Below are 24824 nucleotides of genomic sequence, written 5' to 3'. Positions count from 1 at the left end.
GGATTATATATCATTTAAACTATATATATATATATATATATATATATATATATATATATATATATATATATATATATATATATATATATATATATATATATATATATAAACAATGCAAATTTTGGACTAAGTTTTTTTTGGAAAAAAATTGTACCGACAAAATTTTCACAAACTGGGCAAGGATGTCATTAAACATGATACCGTTAGGTCCTTAAACTTGGTTTCAGATCTTATTCGCATCTAAACGGGCCTAACCCACTTTCACATGCTGAAGTGACATATTGATCGTGTAGTGACATGAACTCGACACGTGAGACTCATAAGTCAAATACAAAGTAAAATTCATTGACCGGTCTTTGAACTTCGTAACGGGTATCATTATAGTCCTATAGAACATATAAAATGATATTGGCCATATTCGCTTGTCTTATGAGTCGTACTGTTTCAATGAAGAAATAATATTTTTCTCTTCCAATAAATCAGCGAACAGTGTTTTCAGTTATGATTTTTTAACAAAACGAACAAGGCCATTTTCTGTTTCATGTCTTATCTAGGTCTAAAGGAGGCCTAAGGGTGTGTTTGGTTGAGCTGTGGCTTTTACAAAAGTAGCTGTGAGTCATGGGCTTGTGGAAAAAGCTGTTTTGTGAGTTATGGGCTGTGAGAAAGCTGAAAGCCGTTTGGTGAAACAACTGTGGCTTTTTTAAAACACTTACGAGCGGGCCCACATGTCATTCACAGTCCACCCCCACTGAACTCTCTTCCTCTCTCACTGACAAGCGGACCCCGCTCGTCATTATCTTCTTCTTCCTCCAGGCGCACTGGGTCGCGCGCTAGACCAAGGAGGTGCTCTCCTCCATGGAGCGCGAGGTCGAGCGCCGCAACCGCGAGGCCGAGCTCCTCGCCCTCACGCACCTCCACCCCATCTCCACCCTTGACCCCTCCTCCTTCCTCCTCTCACCGGAGCAGCACACCGCACCAAGGTAGGCAGCGCCACTGACGCCAGTGGCCGCGCCTCACCCTTCCCCTCTCCCTTCCCCAACCACCAGAACGGGATGCCCCCACCCTCCCTTGCTCCTCCTACCTTCCCCTTGGTCCCTAGTAGCCCGAGGCCCCAGACCGGGGAGCTCCCGAGCTCGCCTGACCTCTACCCATGGCGGGCCGCCGCGGGGAAAAGATGACCTCCGGTGGCTCGATAGGAGAAGGGAGGAGGGGCACCGCAGAGAGGGGGCGCCGCCGCCGGAGGAGGAGGAGGGGCGCCGCCACCGGAGGAGGATGGGCGCCGCCGGAGGAGGAGGAGGAACGGTGCCGGGCAGGGGAGAGCGGCAAGTGAGGGAGACGGAAAAAAGAAGAAAAGAAGCGAACCGGTACAACATAACCCGTGGCAGTGGGTAATTTCTTCCAACTTGTGAAAGCCAAAGCTCAAGAAAGCACTGCCTCCCCTGCTGTGAAAAATGAACTGTACAAAAGCAGCTTTCTCTTAAAGCCAAGGAGTATGGGTACCCCCTTTGGTTTGGCTTCTAGCTTTTTTTGGAAGCCACGGCACCTAGAAAGCCAAACCAAACGGACCCTAAAACATCTCACACCTTGTTCGTACTTGGTCTACTTAACCTCCCACCTTTCATACTTGGTCTACTTCACCCCCAACTATGAAACCGTCTGTTTTACCCCCTGAACTTTCCAAAACCGTCTATTTTACCCCCCCGGGCGGCTTTTAGCGGCGGATTTGCTACAGTAACATCGGTTTGCTACAGCACGGTGGGTTTGAATTTCCTTTTTTATTTTCGGTGAATTTTTGAAAAATCACAGTAAATCATAGAAAAATCATAAAATAAAAAATCTAATTTTGTTGGACTCCACATGAGTAGATCTACATAGTGAATATATAATACGGTATGCTTTAGTACAAAATTTTTACTGTAACCTTAGATTAATTGGAAAATCTAATTTTGTCTATAATTAATTGGAATAATTCATAGCTGCAGCTTCTATGGTCCAATTGTGGTGAAATTTTTATGGTACTCTAATTATTGTATGCTTGAACTATAGTAAAAATTTCGTACTCATTGGACTATGTATAACTTAGTTATAGATAAATTCTAATTAATTACAGACAAAATTGGATTTTTCAATTAATCTAAAGCTACAAAAAAATTTGTACTAAAGCATACCGTATTATATATTCACTGTGTAGATCTACTCATGTGGAGTCCAATAAAATTAGATTTTTCATTTTATGATTTTTCTATGATTCACTATGATTTTTTAAAAATTCACCGAAAATAAATAAAAAAGGAAATTCAAAACCACAGGTACTGTAGCAACCCAACGTTACTATAGCAGACCCGCTGTTACTGTAGCAAACCGCCGCTGAAAACCGCCCGGGGGTAAAATAGACGGTTTTTGAAAGTTCAGAGGGTAAAACAGACGGTTTCATAGTTGGAGGTGAAGTAGACCAAGTATGAAAGGTGGAGGTTAAGTAGACTTTTTCCTTGTTCGTTTCATCCCGAAACCAAGAGGCTGGAGGGGATTGATGGAGATTTAATCCCCTACAGGTCAAAATCTCCCTCAATCCCCTCCAATCCACTTGGTTTGGGAAGAACCGAACAAGGCCTCATAGGATGACGTGGCATGCTAACTGTCCAATTATCATGTACCTGACATGTGGGTCGTTGCTGCCTCCACGCCCACGGTTGCTGGCGTCGCCTTCCATGTACCCAGTCGCGCCGCCGCTAACGCCTCCCATCTTGTAGATCAAAGCAGCAAACTGAACTTCAAATATATAAACTGATATAAATATGAAAAATGAATTTAATTAATATTTATAGATCTCATTAATAACTACAACTTTTGTATAAATTTCATCCCCATTCGACTCTATATGGGAAAGATAAAATTTATCAAAGGAACGAGCCTAGTACGTGATTAATATGGCACTATAATTTTCTATAATTTATTTAACGGTAACGACTCGACGCGCCTCACCTTATCCGCTGGCTCGACTCCCTCCCCATCCCATCCCGTGACCGCGCACCCAGTTCTCTCGCTCTGCTCGCCCTCTCCCCCCCCCCCCCCCCGCTCCTCCACTCTCTCTCTCTCTGCTGGCACGCAGCGCTCGCGCACCGCGCCCCTCCCTCCCTTCCTCCCCCCTCCACGACCTCCATGCCACCGAGAGAGGAGGGCGACGGCGGCAGCTTCCGGCAAGCCTCCCAGCCTCCCTATCTCGCTCTGCGACCTCCATGCCACCGGAGAGGAGGGCGATGGCGGCGGCTTCCAGCGAGGTAGGTGTGTCCTTCTTTGTTGCATTAGTCTTTTTTCTGATGTTGCATCTCGCATTGCGCTTTGTTTTTGTTGTTGCAGTAGTTTTGGTTTGCTGTTGCAACAAATATTTTTTCTTTGTTGCATTTGTCTTTTTTCTGATGTTGTATCTCGTGTTGCAGTAGCTTTGTTGTGTATTTGAAGTCGCTTTTGTTCTAATGTTGCAGTAGACTTGTTCTGATCTTTCACCTCGCATTGTTTTTGTTTGATGTTGCAAAACAATCTTCTAATGGGAGAGCGCGGGGGTGAGCGGGTTCTGTTCTATTCCCGCGGAGGGTCGGGCGGTGAAGAGAAGTGAGCGGCTAGGGCAGGGGTCGGGCGGTGAAGAAAGTGAGCGGCTGGGGCGGGTGGGTTTGTTTTTTTTTTAACAAGGACGGTCGGGGTTGGAATGCCTCGGTGCGAAGGGCCTGGCGTCCGGTCACGTCTCGTGCGCCGGACGTGTCCGGGCGCTTGCAGCGCCGTTTATTTAAAGATCTTGACGTCTTCAAATAAAAACAACTCAAAACTACAACACATATAGATCATGTCAAGAGCTATAATTCTCTTTACAAATTTTATTACTCCAAAATCGTCCTCGCGTAATCTACTGAGAGGGCCAAGACTTATTCTAAAATACTAGCCCACTAATGTGGGGATTGGACTGGAGTCCGAACTATCCCAAGCATGCCCTCATGTGTTCTCGGCCCACTTAACCCAATATCCCAGCCCATCCCACGAGCGTCCGGGGCTCCCCCTCCCGTCTTCTCCATGACTCCCATCCAGACTCGGATCCTCCGGGGACAGTGCAGTGAACCGCAAGGATTAAACAATGGCTCCGCTCGTTAATCCATTGGCGCTCCCCCTCCCGTGGATCGTCACCGACGCACTGCAAAGCTTTCGTTGTTCGTCGCTCGGTCGGCCAGACAAGCGTGAGAGATGAGAATCGAGAATCCTAGCTAGTACTCTGCTCCACTGTGTCACTGTGCTGTGCGCGGCTGCTTGGTATGGCCTTGTTCCCCGTATTCTGATTGGCATGTTCGTCTAGTGATGGTACGTTTGCATCATTGCTGCAGCTAAAAGAGAAAGGAGACAATGACTCAACGACACAATTGCGTTGCTTAACAGTTCAGAAAAGTGGCAGATATATGTACTGTATACGACTTATTATGGCCCCGTTCGCTTCGCTGAAAAAGCCGAAACACTGCTCCGGCTGATTTGTTGTGAGAGAAAAACACTGTTCCGGTTGAAAAAAAAAAGCTGAAAAAGACGGATTATAAGAGAAGCGAACATGCCTGCTTTAGTATCCTAGACTACAACCTGTTCTATGCATTACAGGTTCGAAACCATAATACTGCATCAGTGATTTTGTCAAGATTTAGGAGCAGAACACGAACTTAGTGCTTCTGCCTACATATATGAGCGTCGTGGGGCTCCAAAATTTCAGAACAGATTCCATCTCTAAATGAAGTTAGCATACTTTTATGCTATGTGTATGATATGAAAATGTCATGTCTATAATTGTCAGCATCAATGCTCCTGTATGACACTACGTATGCTTCAACACCTACTATAACTAATATCTTATATTACTTCCATTGCTCTTATTAGTCGCTTACCCTATCAAAAATCCACATGTTTCTATGAATTTTTGCCGTCCATATACCACGCGCCCTTGCGCGCGCAACGTACTAGTGGACAACCTGACGACAAGCTAGCATGCAAGGCCAGACCACGAACAAAAAAAAAAAAAAAAAAAAAAAAAAAGCCACCAGACCACCGGATCATACAGGCACGCACCGTCGCGCGGAGATGCGCCCTAATTTTTGTATTACCGTTCGCGTTCGGAGAATTGATCTTCTTCCCCCCTTATTACCTGGAGCGGCTTGAGCAACACGTCGTTGATCGCATCCGTCAGCGGCGACGAGTAGCCGTCCCTGTCCATGTAGAACAGGTGGAGCACCTTGGACATGTTCCAGAACAGCTGCCTTGCAGGGCGGGGTACCGCTGCCCCCTCTCCGAGCACCGGTCTCAGCAGCTTCCTCCTGGAGGCCTCAATGATGTGTAATGACTGTAGGATCATAGATCTAGACTTTGACTGTTCTATTCGGTATAACATGTAAACGGTAGATCCTAGGACATGTAGAACGGTCTACAGAGAGGGAGAGAAAGGGAAGGGTACCGAACCTGAGACCGCAGGGGTGGAAGATCCAGTAGCCTCCATCAGGTTTGTTGATGTAGGCTGCGCACGGGCAGCGACGGTCGGTGAAGAGAGGCGACGCAGTGGAGACTGTGATGCAGTGCAGTGACGATGGGATGACGGTGATGACGGTGGCGGCTTCCCGTCGCTGGCTGCGCACCCTCTTCGAGATCGGAATTAGGGTTTGTCGGTGGGGTTTGCGGCTCACGGCGAACCTCGTGCTTTGAGCCGCCGGCCCCCACCTCTTTATATAGCGCAGTGCGACGGGGGCGCACCAACCATGTAGGGTTGGGCGCCCCCGATCAGAACGCGTGACCAAGGCCCAATAAGCCGTTGGGCTTATTGGTTAGGAGATCAATCTAACATTCTCCCCCTTTCTCACTATCACTTTTATCTTTAAACTTTAAAACTCCAATCATTTTATCCTTACTCATTTCTTCACAGATGATGCATAAAGCATATCTCATCGTCACGGTCAATCGCCGATAGATTTAACAGCTACAATGCACGTCTCTGATCTGAAATAGTTACTTTAACTTTTGGGCCCTTTATAGTCCAGGAATCATAGACTTTCCCTTCAACCCATGCCGGCTACATGTTCTCTAAACACGTTGGGTAGTAAGCCTTTTGTAAGCGAATCCGTGAGCATCTTTTCGGTACTTATATGCTCAAGACTTATCATTTGATCCCGGACTTTATCCTTCACAACATAATACTTTATGTCAATGTGTTTGGCAGCACCACTTGACCTATTGTTGTGAGCATACTGTACTGCTGGATTATTATCGCAGTATAACTTCAGTGGTCTATTGATGTCGTCAACCACTTTCAAACCGGGTATGAACTTCTTTAGCCAGTTCACCTGCCCCGTTGCCTCATAACACGCTACAAACTCGGCATACATTGTGGACGATGTAGTGACGGTTTGCTTTGAGCTTTTCCATAAAATAGCTCCCCCTGCGAGAGTAAACACATATCCAGACGTGGATTTTCTATTATCTCCCGCATAATCAGAATCTGAATATCCCACTATATGGAGTGAATCAGATCTTCTATACGTCATCATGAGGCCTTTCGTTCCTTGCAAATAACGCAAGACTTTCTTTACCAATTTCCAGTGTTCTATTCCAGGATTGCTCTAGAATCTACCAAGTAACCCGGTAACAAATGCTAAGTCAGGGCGCGTACACACTTGAGCATATTGCAAGCTTCCGACAGCTGAAACATATGGAACCACTTTCATTTGATCGATCTCATATTGGTTCCTGGGGCATTGAAAATCCCCATATCTGTCGCCCTTGACTATGGGAGCAGGTGAGGGACTACATTTGTGCATACTGAATTTCTTTAAAACTTTTCTATGTATGTCTTTTGTGATAGTCCTAATACCCCTTTACTTCTATCTCGGTGAATCTCGATCCCTAGAACGAACGAAGCTTCACCAAGATCCTTCATATCAAATTTTGAGGATAAAAACTTCTTTGTCTCCAGTAGTAGACTGACATCACTACTAGCAAGTAAGATATCATCCACATACAGGACAAGGAAGATAAACTTCTCATTCTTAAACTTTGCGTAGACACAATTGTCCTCAACATTATCTTTAAACCCAAAATTCTTTATTGTCTGATCAAACTTCAAGTACCACTGTCTTGAAGCTTGTTTTAATCCATAAATAGATTTTTTTAGGCAGCATCCCAAACGTTCTTTTCCTTCCATGACAAAACCTTTCGGTTGTGCCATGTAAACATTTTCCTCTAAGTCTCCGTTGAGAAATGCCGTCTTTACATGCATCTGATGTAATTCTAAATCGTAATGTGCCACTAATGCCATTATGATTCTGAAGGAATTCTTACATGAGACTGGAGAAAAGGTCTCATTGTAATCAATCAATTCTCTTTGTGTAAAGCCTTTTGCCACAAGTCGGGCTTTATATCTCTCTATATTTCCTTGAGAGTCAAGTTTTGTTTTGTAGACCCATTTACAGCATACTGTTTTGGCTCCTTTAGGAATTATCTCCAAATCCCAAACTTTATTTGCATTCATTGATCTTATCTCATCTTCCATGACCTCAAGCCACTTTGATGAATGATCATTTTTCATGGCTTCTTCAAATGAGGTGGGATCACCCTCCATTTGAAATTCTTCAGTGTTGTACACTTTATAATCAGCAGGAATAGCTGATTTTCTAACTCTTTGAGACCTTCTAGGGGCCTCCTCAATTAGCACATTTTCTGTTTGAGGCTGTTGTTGCTCCCCCTCATGTGTGGCGATAGGTTCTATAGGATCCTGAGGCACAGATTCCTCATCATCATTCATTGTTGTCACAGCCGGGATAACAATATGTGCTGGCACCACAGTGTCTTGTACTGTTGGTGCAGCAACTGCAGGTAGTGAGAAAAATGGCTCATGAATGATCGGAGTGGGTGCATACACCCGCTTCTCTTCAAGGTCAATTTCTCGAGCTACCATGCTCCCCCTAATCATTTCATCCTCTAGGAAGACAGCGTGTTTCATTTTCACAAACTTTATATGTCTGTTAGGACAGTAGAAACGAAAACCTTTTGACTTTTCTGGGTAGCCAGTGAAATGGCAACTCACTATTTTGGGATCTAGCTTCCCAATGTTTGGGTTAAAAACTTTAGCCTCAGCAGGGCTCCCCCACACACGCAAGTGGTTAAGTGAGGGTACTCTTCCTGTCCACAACTCATACGGTATTTTAGACACCGACTTACTTGGTACTCTATTGAGAATATGAATGGCGGTTTTTAATGCCTCCATCCACAGACTCGTGGGTAAAGTGGAGTAACTTATCATACTACGCACCATATCCATCAGGGTACGGTTACGCCTTTCAGTTACTCCATTCTACTGAGGTTCGCCCGGTGTTGAATACTAGGCGACTATACCATTCTTCTGTAAGAACCTTGCAAAAGATCCAGGAACTTATCCATATGGGGTATGCCGACCGTAGTACTCTCCTCCACGGTCAGACCTGACTATCTTAATCTTTAAATCATGCTGATTTTCAACTTCTGCTTTAAATATTTTAAATTTATCCAACGCTTCTGTTCTTTCTTTAATTGGATAAATATAGCCAAACCGAGAGTAATCGTCTGTGAATGTTATGAATGAATCATAAACATCCACACTTTTCACAGGAAAAGGACCACATATGTCTGTGTGAATAATCTGTAGGATTCCTGTGCTTCGTTTGGCATCTTTCTTAATTTTCTTTACATACTTTCCTTTTATGCAATCTCTACATTGTTCTAACTCTGAGAGCTCTAATGGAGGAAAAATATCATTCTTAACTAGTCTTTCTATTCTCCCCCTCGAAATATGGCCTAAACGACAGTGTCATAATTTCGACAACGCATCGTGAGCTCTCTTTCGTTTTCTGTTTCCATTGTTCGATGAGAATACATTTTCATTCACATCACATACAGAATTCACATTTTCTCGAAGTGATAACAAATAAAGCTCGTCTTGTCGGAAGGCAAGACCAATACATTTATTATTAAACAATATCTGACATTTGCCATTTCTAAAATGGCAATCATAACCATCATGGTCTAACTTTGATACACTAATAAGGTTTCTTTGCAAAGAAGGTACATAAAGAACATCTCTAAGAAAAAGTATGAAGCCATCTGAAAGCTCTAGAGGAAGATCTCCAACGGCCTCAACATCTGCTTGTACTCTATTTGCGACTTTAATGAAACTTTCGCTTTTTTGCAAAGTTCTCATCGAACGGAATCCCTGTAATGAATTAACAACATAAATAGTTACACCTGAATCAATCCACCAAGTAGATTTTAAAAACTTTACATACAAGGATTCATTTACGAACGTAATAATGTTCTCACCTTTATTCTTCATAATCATCTTTAAGAAATCAGGACAATTCTTTTTATAATGTCTCGTCTTCTTGCAGTGGAGACATTGGTCTTTAGCCATTGGGAATTGCTGGTTCTGAGACTGTTGCATGGTACCTTTTCCAGATGACTTAGAGGAAGAGCTGTTATTATAGTTCTTTTTCTTATCTTTTAGGTAGTTGACAGAACCACCTTGTGAAACTTTTATTCTTTTCTCCTCCTGCACATACATGGCTATGAGTTTTTCTAAATCCCATTTTTCAGGCTGTATGTTGTAATTAACAACAAATGTGTCAAATTCTTTGGGCAAAGAAGCAAAAATCAAATGAATAAGAAACTCATCCTTAAGTGCCAAATCCATTGGTTTGAGCTTAGATGCCAGATTGCTCATTCTCAGTATGTGCTCTCTAATGCCACTGCCGCCACCAGAGTACCTTTCTATAACCAGCTGCTTGATCAGCTAAGTTGCATATGTCTTTGAAGAGCCAGTGAACTGACTCTTTATTCTATCTAGGTACTCTGTGACCGTGTCACAGTCTGGAATTGAGCCCACAATAGCAGGCTCAATCGTGTTCTTTATCACTGCCAAACACTTCTTGTTGGCAGTGACCTATTTTCTATGCTCAAGGTCATAGGACATCTTTACGGGAGCAAAATCCCACTCTCTGTTCTGCCATGCAGCATCAGTCTCATCTGTCTCCCTCACCGGTGCCACAGGTTTTTTGGGACACGGTGTGATGACAACCCAGTCCACCTCAGCGAGGATAAAGGCCAGGTCTATCTTTTTCTTCCACTCAATATAGTTATCACCTTTTAGAGTGGGGATCTCTTTGATACAACTCATCAAGTTGTATCATCCTAAAAACACAATTCAAATAGTGTGAGAACAGAAATAACAACAATAATTGCATGCCTTAGTTTAACGTTGGTCAAAATTAAAACATACAATTATTTTATACATTAAATCTACATCACCGTTGGGTAGAAATAGAAATAATGCAAAATCATTAAAATTATAATATTGCTATTAACAACGTTGGTTAGAAAATAACAATATCATAATCAACTCAAAACATATTCATTTTCAAAAAAATTAAATTCTCCCGTTGGTTCGAATTTAATAATGAAAATTGCATCTTTAAATACGCAGCGGAAAAATATTCAATTTGATGAATTTTACCCACAGGGAAAATTACTTTTTCTATTTCTTTTGAGCCAATTTCCATTTTTCAATTTTCTGGAAAAAGAAAATGCAAAAAACAGACTCAATCCACTCTGTTTTGGCCCAAAACCGCATAAAACGGCTCGGCCCTTTTCTTTTCGCGCGCACAGGCCGCACCCAGGCCGCAACCTGGGCCTGGGCCGGCAATGTCCCGCGCGTCCGCGCGCCCGCCTGGGCCGCGACTTGGCCCACTCCATCTCGGCCGTTCCTCTCCATCCGACGGCTGCGCGCGTGCATCAGAGGATCAAAACGGCGACCGCCGCGGCGCCCTTGAACCCTAGCGTCATTCGGCCTTCTCCACTTTCTGTCTTCGCCGCTCTCTTTCCTCAGCGCAGCCAACGCAGCACCGAGCGGCGAATCGGTGGAGCCTTGACGCCGTTGCCGGCCCCCTCGCTGGCGTGCGCGCTCCTCAGCGGGTGAGCGCACCGCCGTCGAGCGGCCTGGCCGCGGCGCCCCTATGGCTTGTTCCGGCAAGGAGTGCCCCGAGCCGGCCTTTTTCTTCCCCGCATGCCGGCATGACTGTAGTGCCGTGCAACGGCGAGGTAGGCCACCCTCTTACCTTTCTTCCCCTTTCTTTTGATTCTTTTGTTCAGATTTCATCCGTTTTCATGATTAGAGTTAGGGTTGGGGTTTGGGATGGCCACTGTTTTGCTTTTCCCGAAACGATTTCGGGTTTTAGGGTTCGGTTTTGTCATGAAAACGAGCCCTCAATTTTCCTTTAACCCAGTTAGGGTTAGGGTTCATCCAAACCCACTGCTTTTCTCAGATCCGAAAGGACCGAGTTTTTTAGGGTTCAACCGAACCCTTTGTCGGCCGAAGCCCCTTCTACTTTCTAGATCCGCACTGGATCTCTTCATCTTTTCCTTTTCTAATCGATTTATCCGTTCTAGATCAAAACCCTAGCCATATCTATACCTAAACCGTGGCTCTGGTACCATTGTAATGACTGTAGGATCATAGATCTAGACTTTGACTGTTCTATTCGGTATAACATGTAAACGGTAGATCCTAGGACATGTAGAACGGTCTAGAGAGAGAGGGAGAGAAAGGGAAGGGTACCGAACCTGAGACCGTAGGGGTGGAGGATCCAGTAGCCTCCATCAGGTTCGTCGATGTAGGCTGCGCACGGGCATCGACGATCGGTGAAGAGAGGCGACACAGTGGAGACTGTGATGCAGTGCAGTGACGATGGGATGACGGTGATGACGGTGGCGGCTTCCCGTCGCTGGCTGCGCACCCTCTTCGAGATCGGAATTAGGGTTTGTCGGTGGGGTTTGCGGCTCACGGCGAACCTCGTGCTTTGAGCCGCCGGCCCCCACCTCTTTATATAGCGCAGTGCGACGGGGGTCCACCAACCATGTAGGGTTGGACGCTCTCGATCAGGGCGCGTGACCAAGGCCCAATAAACCGTTGGACTTATTGGTTAGGAGATCAATCTAACGTGATGCTCTTCACCTCCTTAGGACGGATCAGCTAGCAGCAGGACGCGCTGTTATCTTCCCTTGCTTCTTCTCCCTCTGGTACGTCTGGAGGTCGTTGAGGAGGCGTCCCGACAAGTTGACGAGGCTGAGCATCTCTTCGTACTCGGGGGCACCTCACCACGTCCTCCGGGAGCTCTGGCCCGACGATGTAGGCGGCCATGGGGACGATCGGGCCAATCGCGAACGACACCTCCCCGATCGGCAGGTACTTCTCCACGGACGGCACGCGGCCGCTCATCCTCCACTCCGTCTCGGACATCATGGCCCTCACAATGTCCACCCACTGCGTGCATGCGCGAGAGCATCATCCTTCTGTCATCATCTGTCGGTCACCGGGGCACCGACGGCGAGCACTGGAGCTGAAATTATGAGACAGATAGGACTTACGAGCTCGGCGATGTGGTCCATGACGCCGCGGACGCGGCCTTGCCCACGAGATGCTTGCACGTGTCGTAAACAGCGCGGAAAACAATCTCCACGCGCTCTGAGTAGAAGCCAGCTTCTTGGTGCGCGTCCCACCTGTCAGCCACAGCATCGACCAGAAGGCAACGGTGGATCAGTCGAAATGTGGAACGCACTGCAGTCTGCAGCGCAGCTATGTTAGTCTGGTCAATGGTTCTATTTCTCGATCGAGTTGCTGCATGCATACAGGCCGAACAGCGTGGCGAGATTCTGCAGCTCCTCCATTGACTCCCCGGTGTCGAACAGGTCGTCGACGATGGTGGTCAGCACGGAACTCATGCTCCACGCAATGCGAGCCTCCGATAGTTGGGCGGGGAACTTGGTGGCAGCAGCCGAGAAAAGGATGGGCAGAGGCCGTACTCTTGCGAACTCCAGCTCCGGCAGCCTCACCTCTTTCACCCACCTATATACATGCATCAGACATTCAAGAGATCGTGAGAGAGAGAAAAAAAAACCAAAATATACACAAGGCGATTTTTCTAATAAGTTTGTGTTATGCACGGACCTGTTGAGCTGCTCAATCTCTTGTTGGTACACAGCCTGGGAGGAATGGAATCCGTTGGTAGCCAGCGTCACAATTTCCCCATCTGCGTGAGAAACGCTGATCCGACGGAGTCGGTCGGTTCAAAATTGTAACCAAAATGTATGTATGTAACGGAGGTGAGATATGATAATCTGTCTATAGCTGCTGCTTCCCTAGCTAGCCAGGCAAGGACCTCGCTCACCGGAATGCTGATTTTACCATCTGGAAGTATATTCCAGGGTCGCGTAGGAGGGGAACTTCAGCACATGTTCTACCTGCAAAGTATATTTATTTATTAATTACATATGTATCTGAAAATGCACCGCCAATTAAATAGAAAAGGCATGAATAATCGTGACATGACATATAAAGTACCTCTGCCGGGTCTACACATGTTGATATCTTGTTGGAACACTGTTGTTGCCTCAGCAGTTTACGTGACCCTGAAAAAAAAATGTTTTCTAGGATCAACTACTCCTCCAAGATCTGAACCTGTGAAGCTTTGTACAGTTGTAGCAATGCCTCGGTATCATTTAGATGCCCTTGGATTGAATCATGGAAACCGGATTCTTCGCTAAATTGGGCCAGCCCATCTGCATGCACAGCTAGCACTTTCAGGCTTGAGATCGATCGATTCCGGATGTCATGTCAGGGGGTTCAAACATAAAATAAAACCAAGAAAAATGACCGGATGAGGCGTCATATCCGTGCATACCAAGGAGTTAATAAATTCACGATCTTTTAAGCCTAATTAGTCCATAATTTGATAATGTGGTGCTACAAGTGCTAATAGCCCCTGCGCGCTCTCCAGGACGGACGCCGCGCTCACGCCCAGCTTGCTGCAACTCCGCCCGCCCGCGCCCCCCCCCCCCCCCTGAGCGACCTCCATTGTGACCTGGCTCCCGCTCCCCCCACCGGAGACGAGGACGACGGCGGCGGCTTCGACGAGGTAGGTCGGTCTTTCTCTCCTCCTCCTCCTCCTCTGGATCAAGGGACGCGGCGGTAGCTAGGGTTCCTGCGAGCTCTGGGGTCCTATTCCTTTCTCTCTCCGGCGAGTTCGAAGATGATGGGCCGAGGATGGAGCAGCCTGCACCTCAAGCCCATCCCCTTGCTGTTTGTACGCCTATTTTGCTGTTTCTCCGTGTTGCAATGGGTTTTTCGGATGTTGCAATAGATGATTTTTGAATGTTGCAATGCTATTTTTGGGTTGTTGCAATAATTGATTTTCGAATATTTTCATTTCTATGTTTCATGGTTGATTTTTGCGATGTTGCAGTACTACTATTTGAGATGTTGCAGTACATAATTTTTGACGTTGCAGTGCATATTTTTCAATGTTGCAGTACATGTTTTTTCGATGTTGCACTACATATTTCTGCGATGTTGCAGTACATGATTTTCGATGTTGCAGCACATAATTTTTGATGTTGCAGTACATATTTTTTTGATGTTGCAGTATATGTTTTTCGATGTTGCACTACATAATTTTACGATGTTGTAGTATTTATATTCCGATGTTGCACTGCATAGTTTTTCCACATGTTTGCGATGTTGCACTTGAAGTATTTTCGTGCTCTTGGGACAGGGGGCGCGATGGGGGACGGGGTGTGTTGGGGAACAGGGACAGGGGCGCTGTGGGGAACGGGGCGCGGTGGGGGAACAGGGATAGGGGCGCGATGGGGAACGAAGTAAGGGGCGCGGTGGGGAACGGGGCGTAGTGGGGACAAGAGCGCTACCTAGAACGTGCGTCCAGATGCTGCCAGCGGGCCAGACATCCAGGCGCTAGGTATGCCGTTAACCCAGTATTTGTAGGATAACGTGGCATGCTCATTGTGAGTTTATATGCACCTGAGTACCCACGCCCGCCGTTGCCGACGTGTCTCCCATTGTGTTGATCAAAGCAGTGAGCTGAGCTTCAAATATATAATAACTCCGATACAAATATGAGTAATAAATTAAATTAATATTCATAGATCTTGTCAATAGCTACAACTTTTTATAAAAAGAAATCATTTCCATTCACTACCGGACTCCTTGAGTTTGCCGAGTGTCCCAAACACTCAGCAAAAGGCATAAAACACTCGGCGAATTGTTCGCCGAGTGTAACACTCGGCGAATTACACTCGGTAAAAAATGACTCGGCAAAGACGTCTTTGCCGAGTGTTTTTTTGTCGGGCACTCGGCAAAGGCTTTGCCGAGTGCCGGACACTCGGCAAAGGGCGGACACTCGGCAAAGTTGGAACCGAAAAAAACCCGAAAAAATGAGAATTTTTACCAAAAAAAAATGTAATTTTTTTTAATTGATGGAGGCCCCCACCGGTCAGCGCCCATCCATCTTCGGCTTTTTTCGCGTAAATTTCACGGCTATGCGGCCGATGGGATTCGAACCTGAGACTCCCTGCTACGCACAAACCTCCTCTACCACTACACCACACTATCACTCGTGTCTAGATTCCGTTTTAGTTCCCAATATATTATACTAAACCGAGTGTAAATTGTTTGTTTGAGGCCCTAAACGAATTCAAATAAAAAAGTTGTGAACTACAAAGTTTCATAACTTTTCGAGATCTACACTTTTAGTTTAGGAAGTTTTTCCATTCGAGGTCGTTTACAAAATTTGAATTTTAAAATTTGGAAATTCAAACGTAGTTTTGCATGACAAGATGTTTTCAAATCAAAAAGTTGCCAACTACAATGTTTCATAACTTTTCGAGATCTACAGAGTTTATTTTGGTTGTTTTTCCATCCGAGGTCGTTTATAAAATTTGAATTTTAAAATTTTGAAATTCAAACGCAGTTTTGCATGACAAGATATTTTCAAATCAAAAAGTTGCCAACTACAATGTTTCATAACTTTTGGAGATCTACAATTTTTATTTAGGAAGTTTTTCCATCCGAGGTCTTTTGAAAAATTCAAATTTTAAAATTTTCAAATTCAAACGTCGTTTTTCATGACAAAATGATTTCAAATCAAAATGTTGCCAACTACAAAATTTCATAACTTCTCAAGATCTACAAAGTTTATTTTGGTCATTTGTTCATCCGATATAGTGGTAGTAACATTGTTCACAAATCATATATATCTCTCTTCTACTTTCATGAAACTAATATAAGAGATATGAGAGATGTATATTTTATGAACAACGTTATTGTCGCTTTGTCAAATAAAGAAATGACCAAAATAAACTTTGTAGATCTTGAGAAGTTATACAACTTTGTAGTTCAAAAGTTTTTCATTTGAATTCATTTAGGGCCTCAAAAATTGCTTCGAAAAACTGATTTGCCGAGGACCAAAAAAATGCACACGGCAAAATGCCTCTTTGCCGAGTGAGAAAAAAGGCACTCGACAAACTGAGAGTAAATTGCTTGTTTGAGGCCCTAAATAAATTCAAATCAAAAAGTGGTCAACTACAAAGTTTCATAACTTTTTGAGATCTACAATTTTCATTTAGTAAGTTTTTCTATCCGAGGTTGTTTGAAAAATTTGAATTTTAAATTTAAGAGATTCAAACGTAGTTTTGCATGATAAGATGATTTCAAATCAAAAAGTTGTCAACTACATAGTTTCATAACTTTTGCAGATCTACAATTTTCATTTAGGAAGTTTTCCCATCCGAGGTCTTTTGAAAAATTCAAATTTTAAAATTTTCAAATTCAAACGTCGTTTTTGCATGACAAGATGATTTCAAATCAAAATGTTGCCAACTACAAAATTTCATAACTTATCAAGATCTACAAAGTTTATTTTGGTCATTTGTTCATCCGACATAGTGATAGTAACATTGTTCACAAATCTTATATATCTGTCTTCTACTTTCATAAAACTAATATGAGAGATATGAGTGATGTAGATTTTATGAACAACGTTATTGTCGCTTTGTCAAATGAAGAAATGATCAAAATAAACTTTGTAGATCTTGAGAAGTTATACAACTTTGTAGTTGAAAAGTTTTTCATTTGAATTCATTTAGGGCCTCAAAAATTGCTTCGAAAAACTGATTTGCCGAGGGCCAAAAAAATGCACACAGCAAAAAGCCTCTTTGCCGAGTGCCAGAAAAAAACACTCGGCAAAGACGTATTTTGCCGTGTGCCAAAAAATAGCACTCGGCAAAGACGTATTTTGTCGTGTGTTTTTGTTTGCCGAGTGTATTTTTCTGGCACTCGGCAAACACGGTATTTGCCGAGTGCCCGATAAAATACACTTGGCAAAGCCTCCGGCACTCGGCAAATCGCCGATTTCCGGTAGTGATTCAACTCCGTACGAGAAAGAAAAAAATTATCAAAGGAACGAGCTCTGCATGTGATTAATATGTTGCTGAAAATAATTTATTTAAACATCTTAACGACAAATAGAAAACTCAAAACTACAACCTCATAGATGCTGTCAAGAGCTAATAATTTTCTTTATTACAAATTTCATTACTCCAAAATCGTCCTGGCGTACTATAGTGAGTGGGCCAAAACTTATTCCAAAATACCAGCCCACTATTGTGGGGATTGGGCCGGAGTCCGAACTATCCCAAGCATGCCCTCATGTGATCCCGGCCCACTGAAGCCCAAACTCAATATCCCAGCCCATCGCGCGATCGTACTCTTGCTAGCTAAACCGAGGCAATTTTGCTCAAAAAAAAAAACCTAAACCGAGGCAATTGCATCATTTAAGTCACAAAACAAAAAAGTGGCAATTGCATCATTTTTTTAGAGTTTTAGCCATTTAGGACAGAGCAATTGCATCATCTTCTCCATCTAGACTCAAATTTCCGGGGCAGGGCAGCTTGTGATTCCATTCGCGCTCCCGCTCCAGCTCCCGTAGTCTCCTTCTCCACGGCCGTCCGCCGTCGCCGACGCACCCCAAAGCTTTCGGTGTCATTGTTCGTCGATCGGTCAGACAAGCGTGAGCGATGAGAATCATATAGTACTCCGTTCCACGGTGTCACTGTGCTCGGCTGCTTGGTGTGGCGTTGTTCATTCATCAGATTCTGATTCTGGCATGCTGGTTCGTCTTGCTCTAGCTAGGACTACTAGGTTAGTGTCCCAGTGCTGGTACGTTTGCATCATCATTGCTGCAGCCGAAAGAGAAACGAGCCAATGCAATGACTCAACGACACACACGGCTGGTGAGGTTTTTTTTTTTTTAGAGGCGGCTCGGCCAGCCGCCCCTATCATACCGTCTTTATAAATTATGTATTTGTAGGAACGGTTTTCAGACCGTCCTTACAAATCGATTTATAGAGGTGGCTGATGTTATCAGTCGTCCCTATAAATCGATTTGTAGGGACGGCTGGCAACACCAGCCGCCTCTATAAAATCGATTTGTAGGGGCGGCTGTAGTACCAGCCGTCCCTATAATACCTGTTTGTAGGGGCGATTCAGTATAGAACTGCCCCTACAATACATTTTTTCGTAAAAAAAATTAAATTTATAATTCGAATTCAAATTTCACAAGCTCCTCAGGATCTTACTGTATGTTATTATCCCGCTCCTATAAAGAGAGGACAAAGGAGATCAAGATAGTGAATATATATCACTTCAGGGCAACTTTGCCATTCATAAGACAAGAAATTTGTAAATTGAAATAAGGAATATCATAGCATTGTGGTAATGCTCCGAGACACATGATCCCCACGAATAGAAAACATGCCAACGATATGAGAAACAATATGTCAACTCAATGTGATACTAGGAAAGAGAAAAATGCTAGGAAAGAAGCCACCGGCTGCCCCATACACACAGGTAAGGCTAATAATAAGGCAGAGAGGTGGCTTCCTCTACCTAATATGCCGAGTACTAAGCAATGTTGATAGCATCCGATGGCTTAGGTCAAAACTAATAGTGTCTTGGTCATTCCCTATTTGGTGTCATGTTGCAATGCTTTTTCAGACCAATGCATTAAAAAGGACAGTTTATGTGATATAATTTCCTTGGGAGTGCAGTTACCTTTGCAAGATATAGTCGAGAATAGTAAGCATCATGGACCACTTCTGTACTTTCATCTTAACTGTACTTTCCATATGTCCATATGGGCAGCTGCAAACAGAACATAAGATCATAGTTAAATATCCTTGGGATACAAATACAGAATACAGTGCAAGTGTAGTTGACAAGATTGAAATCATGAAAAAAAAATAAAGATTTGCAACCTATCTGAACTAGATATTCAGGCTGCGCACTCACATTGTCACATATCTGCAGCTACCTGGAGGCAACACGGACATTATATTCCTTGTCAGGATGATAGAATTCAGCAAGGCCCTAATCTATTAGTCGGAGTTTCCGAAGCTCATGATCTATCATAACATTGTGGGGCTTCACATCTTGGTGCATAATACCTTGTGAATGGCAGTAATCTAATGCCTGTATCCAGAAAACAGAAATAGTTAGGCAAGTCAAATTCACTATAGGTTCCTTGATAATTAGTTGATGACTACAGGTTCCTTGTATCTATTTTAAATCTAAATCTAAATGCTAATAAGACAATGCCAGATTATAATGATAGGTTTATAGGCACACAAATTAAGAAATGAATTATCAATCACAAAAGCTCCATGAAAGTGCTGTAAAATTAAGACAGAGAATTTATAGCTTAAGAGAAAATGAAGAAAGTGTCACCTTGGATATTCTAAATACTGTTCAGTAAACCATTCAAAGCACCAGCAAAAATCGTGTAGCTATTGCCATCCACATTGACACTCAGACAAACACAACCCTAGGACATTAAAAAGAATTAACTCAGACTCAAATATGTACACAGACCTCTCTAATTAGTGTCGACTGGTTGACTTAGGACCTACATGCCCATATTTTTTTACAAATCATCATCCACATCATTGTTGGTCACACATCAAAGTTAGTGAAAAAAATCTAATAACAGAACCACTAGTCGACTGGTTGGCTTAAAACTCACATGCCCCCATTCATATTAGTATACTATACAATTTTTCATATGTGGTTGTACTAAAAATCCATGGTGTATACAACATGCATCTCTTCTCATGGTTTTATAAGAGATAACAAAGACTTAATTAATGTGATAAATTTCAAGTATAACCATAATAATTGTCTTTCTTTTTTTTCTAGATTCCCAATTAGTGATTACAGGACGTTAAGAATTTTAAATGGTGGATTAAAAACACATTCCTTGGTACTAACTTATTCATATCAACAGAACCAACATGTCCTTCCTCACAAAAATGAGCACATTATTATGGCAGCCTCATGAATAAAAGCTATCTTTTAGAAATAGCAGCCAACACAGGGGTAGACGGTACATGGACTTCTTAATATTGCAATGAGGATCCAAGAGTAGTGGATAGTAAAAGAATCAAATAGGAAGAGTAATACATGTTAAATAGTACTTCTTATAGAGTTATCTTAGGCATGTTTCATCTAAAACCAGTGTACTGCTTTCACAAATGCAGATGAATTTTACATTATATGTAAATAGAATAGCCTAACACGCAGAAGAAATTACCTGTGCTTTGAATTGGTAGTGCCTGATAGGATCCCTTCTCCTAAATCAACGGATAGGGTATCCTATATACAGGAAAATATCAACAGATGCACCATATATCAGAGCTAGTACAAAAATCGACCAGGAACAGTAAGGTAAAAAACCTTGCAGAGTCCCCCACCACAGCAGCAACAGGAGACCTGAGCGGCCATGGATCTAGTCGCTCCTGCCTGAGTGGACATGGATCTAGCCGCAGAGTGGACATCGATCCCGCCTGAGCGGACATGGATCTAACTGCAAGTTGGAGGAGTGGGTTCAAATCGCAACCACGTGGAGCTGCGACGCACGGAAGGCCTTCTTCTAATCCTCATCGTAGCCCGCACCACCCCTTGCGCTCTTGCTATGGCTCCCGGCGACAACTTGTGAGTGCCTTCGGTACCAGCGGTGGTGGAGGAAGACGAGGTACCCGCGGCCTCCGACGTGGGCGGCTCGACGACGGGCATGACATGAGCGGCGGCGACGTGAGCAACAGATCCGGGGAGAACGCCATGACGTAGTGGAAGCCCCCACCTCCCCACCCTTCTAGATCTAGATCTAAGAGGGGAAAGGAGGGGGTTGTGGCCGCACTGGTGGAGGGGTGGTGGCCACGCCTGTAGAGGAGGGGATGGTGGCCGCAAACGATGGAAGAGGAAGGGGTGGTGGCGTCGTCGAAGGAAGAGAGGAGGGGGAGGCGACGGGAGATGGATGAGGTGGCGGCGTTGGAGAAAGAGAGGAGAAGGGGCGAGGGACAGACCGAGGGGGTGGAGGCAGATGCGGACATGAGTTACGAAGTCCACGAGTATGATATTTGTAGGGGTGGCTCGTATTACCAGCCACCCCTACTGTGCCATTTATAGGGGCAGCTGCTATGCTGGAGCCCAAGCACGTTACTGTAGACAATCGCGTTCCTTAACCGTTCAGAAAAGTGGCATATGTACTACACTACACGCCTTATTATTACACGATTGCCTATTTGCCTTGTCCCACTGGTAGTTCCTAGTAGTACTTATATTTTGTTTTATTCATTCATGGCTTGTTTCTCTCTTTTAATTCAATTATTCATGCTATATATTATGTATGTGATATGTGAAGACTGAAGAGTGATGACAAACCCAAAAAACAAACTCAAGTAGTGCAGACTGCAGCATATGTATTTATCAGGATGATTTCTTCAATATATATATGTCGTGTTTTTGTTTATATGATTTTGCTCCAACAATGTCCACAGTGGAAAAATAAAAACTATCTTCTAGTTGTTTTCCTCTCAGTAAGAATTATGTGCTCTTAAGAGTTTTCAAATGCAGGCGCTTCCGAAAGAGAGACAGAAGAATCTCTTTTTTTTCATGAGACAGAAGAATCTTCGACGTGTAGGGTATGAGTATTGTTAGATTGATCTCCACCAGCTGGCCCAACGGCTAATTGGGCCCTTGATCCGCGCCCTGATCGGGGGCGTCCAGCCATTTTCCTGGCTGATGGGCCCCTGTCGCGCAGCGTTATAAAGAGTAAGGTGGGGGCCGGGGCGTAAGACATGAGGTTCATCGCAGCCGCCAGCGCTCCACCGGTTTTCCTATCCCTAAGACGATCTAGAGGGCACGCTGTAAGCGACGAGAAGTGCCATCGCCTTCGTCGCTGCCACTAGACCACGCCTGCACGACTTCCTCGACTCTGACTCCAGTGGCCACATCGCTGCAGCACCATGGCCACGACTGCGCTTGGCGACCCAAGTCTTCTATCTAAGCTCAGTATTACCCACTGATCTATGCCTACAAGTACTTTCAGACTTTTCAATAGCATCAAGAGCCAGGTTGAGTGTAGATCTAGATCAGGGGTAGAAACCCTAACCCTAATGACATGGACGGAGAGGGAGAGGGACTCATCAGAGCTCCTCCATCGTTGTCACGCGGGAAGAGACCCACCATCGACCGGGCAGAATGGGAGCAGCCATCGCTCGACGCTATGTGCACAGGCGCACGGGCTCAGAGCGCCGAAGCGGGCGCGTGCTCCATCGAAGGGCCCGTGGCGACACCGTATCCTCCTCCAACTACCACGCGCGGCCTCATCTTCGGGCGTCGCCGACGAGAGAGGGTCGAGGGGGAGAAAGTCAAATGAGGCTAGGGTTAGGGGAGGTAGACCAAGAAAAAAGGGGGGCTCACCATGCTTCTCCACCATTAGAACCACCGCCATCGCACGTGGAGGAAACCAAGCCACCACGGACGCAAGCACTTGCCGCCGTGCGGTTTCCGTCTCAGTCTTGGGTCTAGGGCACCACCCGAGGGCCGCTCGACAGTGGTGCACTCAACCTCCGATGAGCGCGCGCGCTGGTGAGGGGCCCCACGGCAGCTCCATCATCCCTCTAGCCACATCACGAGAACCACCGATGCTCCACCACGTAGCGCACGTGCACTCAGGGTGTCGTCGCTAGACCGCTCAACGATAGTGCTGTCATCTTGTCTCTGACCGCTGAGGTTCTGGTTGAGAAGGGAGAGAGAGCCGACGTGGCATAGAGAGAGAAGGAGAGAGAGCCGACGCGGCGAGGAGAGAGAAGCAGAGAAAGAAAATGACATAGGGTTTTCCATGGGAGCGGTCGCGGCAGGTTTTTACTCAGGGCGAGAAGCGCGGATGGCCGTCCGATGCGATCCAACGGACGACGTCGCTCGGGCCAGAATCAACCCATGCGGGCGAGTGAATTCCTAGCCTAGGGCCAAGTTGTGGCCTGGGCACGGGGGAGCGAGCGTGCGCGCGCTGGCGAAGTTGGCCGCTGGGCCACGAGCGTAGGCGCTATTAGGCCGCGCACTGCTGCTGCATTATGGGCCGCGCGTGAGCACCTGATGGGTGGGTCCGAATGCACAATAAAGGTTATAGATTTGTTTATTAATTTTCAGAAGCGAATTTTGATGAATTTTGATTAGTTTTTCATCTCTATTCAATTTTAAACCAACGGGATAAATTGTTTAGAGAGCTGTCGATGTTTTGGACCGGGGGATCCTCAACCAACTAGTGAATTTGTGCTGCATGTTCCCAATCTCGGATGGTGATGCAAAGAGACACAAGGCTTATACTGGTTCAGGCAATCGGTGCCCTACTTCCAGTCTGAGAGATCGATCTTGTATATCTTGCACCGAAGTGCTTGTAGTAGGGGGTTACAAGCTAGGTGAGAGAGGGAGTTAATCCCAGGTCTCGGCGGGGAGTGATGTGGGCTGCTTGAGACGTTGCTCTCAGGCGGCCGGGAAGTGTGCGTGTTACAGGGTGTTGTTCTTCCTCCGTTCCCCACCTAAATGGCCCAAGTCCTTTCCTTTTATAGTTGAAGGGAAGACAAGGGCAGTACATGTGCTTACTATACAACATCGTGTGAACAGAGGCGGCGTGTCTGAGCCCTGTAGCCTGTTCCGGTGGCGGTGTGGTCATCGGAGTGGTCCGTCCTTGGAGCGTTGGGGCGACGTGCTGGTCACATCCGATCCTGTGCGTCATGGGAGCTCTAGGGCTGCCTCGGAGCGGGTGTGGCGGTCAGCGTGCGGGTCGCTGTGGACTGACTGCGTGCGTGGCCGAGGCTCGGTTGATGCCGAGGCCAAACCGCGGTGGGGGGTCTTGACAGACGTGAATCCTGAGATAGTCGAGACCCTGGCGTAGAGTGTTGAGGCCTGGGGGGAGCGGTCGACTTGGTACACTGGTTCGGGGGTGATGACGATCCGGGCCAGTTCTCCCATGCTGCATTGTCTTCGGGGTGGGAGTTACGGGGCACAGTGTAGTGCGGGCGCTGATCGTGGGCACAGCGCCGGAACATAGTGGCCGGTAATCCCTACCATGCCCTGTCTCAGCCGATATGGCGCTGATGCGACTTCTTGTCCCATCGGCCTCTCCGTGGTGTCGAGCCGTCGTTCGGCCGAGATTGCGGGAGTGGTTGACGCATTAATGGGACACGACATGCTGTCGGGAAGATCGGTCGAGGCGGGAGTGACGGGTTGTTGTCAAGCTAGCCTTGAGCGATATGGAGGATAGTAGTCTCATCCAAGGCTGTACGCATGGGGCCTCGGGCGAGTCAGAGATTGGGCTCCTTGCCGAGGCCTCCCGTGAGAGGCCTCGCGCGAGGTGGAGATTGCGCCAGGGCGCCGAGACCTCCCGTGCGAGGCCTTGGGTGAGGCGGAGAGCCGGTGGGCTCGGATGAGGCTGGTGAGCCCATGGCTTACCCTCTAGCTTTGTTGTTGATGGGATTTAAGTAACCTTTTTGGTGTACGCTTAGGGTACCCCATTTTATGGTACCCGACAGTAGCCCCCGAGCTT

General features: G+C 45.6%; 1 pseudogene; it reads right to left on the bottom strand.

Annotated features, from left to right (window-relative positions):
• Positions 1 to 4355: 4355 nt before the first annotated feature.
• Positions 4356 to 19272, bottom strand: LOC136544680 (dolabradiene synthase KSL4, chloroplastic-like; annotated as a pseudogene).
• Between the last annotated feature and the right edge of the window lie 5552 nt (positions 19273 to 24824).

This window comes from Miscanthus floridulus, chromosome 3, assembly GCF_019320115.1.
Source record: "Miscanthus floridulus cultivar M001 chromosome 3, ASM1932011v1, whole genome shotgun sequence".
Lineage (NCBI taxonomy): Eukaryota > Viridiplantae > Streptophyta > Magnoliopsida > Poales > Poaceae > Miscanthus > Miscanthus floridulus.
Note: the sequence above shows the minus strand (reverse complement) of the source record. Positions and strands in the feature narration are given on the sequence as shown.